This window comes from Otolemur garnettii, unplaced genomic scaffold (genome assembly GCF_000181295.1).
Source record: "Otolemur garnettii isolate 467f Iridium unplaced genomic scaffold, OtoGar3 scaffold00366, whole genome shotgun sequence".
NCBI classification, from domain to species: Eukaryota; Metazoa; Chordata; class Mammalia; order Primates; family Galagidae; genus Otolemur; species Otolemur garnettii.
Window position 1 is genome coordinate 117,907 of NW_003852761.1, and position 1,871 is coordinate 119,777.

Sequence of the window (1,871 nt, forward strand, 5' to 3'; positions counted from 1 at the left end):
AAAGAAAGAAAAGAAAGGCATTCCTTTACAATCCTAAGGGGCTCTAGTCCCATACTTCCTGTAGGACCAAATCCTCAGGACCCTGAGGAAAGTATACCTATTTGAGAGACAGGAAGTAAAAGAAAGCAGGCCAGAAACCAAACTGCATGACTACAGCAGCCCCATTCCCACATCCCTGTAAATCCCCAGGACGCTGAGAAGAGTATAACCTTCCAGGGAGGACAGCTAGTGACAGAAAGCAGGTCAGGCAACAAATGGCATGGGCACAGAAACCCCCTCTCCACCCTCCTGAAATGCGTGAAGGCTGGTGTTCTTGGGAAGCAGGAGAATGTCCTACCTTGGTCGTGGCTAACTCTGGAGATAAGGCCTTAGTGGAAGATGAACAGCTTGCGTGGAAGGCAGTAATGCTAATATCACTCTGGAACACAGCATCATTCACTCTGCAGCAATGACTTCCCTTGCCTCTCACGACCCCTTCCACATTCCAGCTACACTAATAAAAGTCTCTTATAGCTGTGTGAGGGAGAGGACTTTGGGTCAGACTCCCTTCTGCTCAATTAAAATAAAGCCTATCCTTAATCCCTGGACTGGTCTTCTCACTTTCTTGGGGACATTGGCTGGATTCTATCCCTATACTTGTGACTTCAAGCTGTGCACTGGGAGAAAAGGTCCCCGGACTAGCATTTCTGAACACTCCAGAAAGCACAGATGCTACGGTCATCTAGAGTCATTCTCACACAAGTGCCAAGCCCAGGACTGGGAAAAAACAAGGAGTGAGGGCTCAGCACCTGTGGCTCAAGTGGCTAAGGCGCAAGCCACATACACCTAAGGTGGCGGGTTCAAATCCAGCCCAGGCCCACCAAAACGACAATGATGGCTGCAACCAAAAAATAGCCGGGGGTTGTGGCGGACACCTGTGGTCCCAGCTACTTGGGAGGCTGAGGCAGGAGACTCACTTGAGCCCAGGAGTTGGAGGTTGCTGTGAGAGGGATGCCATGGAATTCTACCCAGGGGGATAGCTTGAGGCTCTGTCTCAGAAAAAAAATAAACAAGGAGTGAGGACACATCATCCTGTACAGTTACCAATGGGGCATCTCAATGCAAACACCTGGTAAGGAGTGTGTCCCTAGGCTAGATAAAAGGAGTAAAGCACAAAGATTGCTACCACCGAGTGTCACAGAATATTGTCCACTTCCTTCTTATGAAACTTATTCAGAAATTCATAAAACCCCAAACTTTGGAGAACTATTATATAAACAAATCATAAACAACAAAAATACTGCATCTGTTTGACATGGGCAATAAGGAAAATATAAAAAATGATAATTCAAAGTAGATGGGAAGTTGATATTTGGAAAAATGAGAAAGGAACTGAAAATTTAGAATTTAATGCAAAACCTAGAAGAGTTAGGCTAAAGAAACACAGTGGTACAGCTTGCTGTACTTTTGTAAAATGGAGGGAGAAAACTATTCCCCTGCAGTGTTAAAATATACAGGAGGCAATTAGGCTGACAGGGATGGAGAGCACGGCATTCCTAGCTAAGAAAACCAAACTTTAACTGAAACTTATTCTTATTCTTGCAGCAAAAGAATGCATGATAGAAAGAACCAACCAAACCTCTGTGTTTAAAGGAAGAAGGGCTTCATTTCAGCAAGCTCCTGGACTTCCTGTCTTTTCCTTGTTCTTGACTGCCCTTCTCATTTCTAGGGTTCCCTGGGCTTATATAGAAGCCAAAGCAAGCATTGGTTTCAAGGTTCCAGGAAACATTCCCATGGAAGTTTGTACACTTTCTTAAAAACTGAGTCACTAAGGGGAGGACTTTGTAGATGTGACCTTTGGGCTTCTGCGAAAAGCCTTTTTTTTTTTTTTT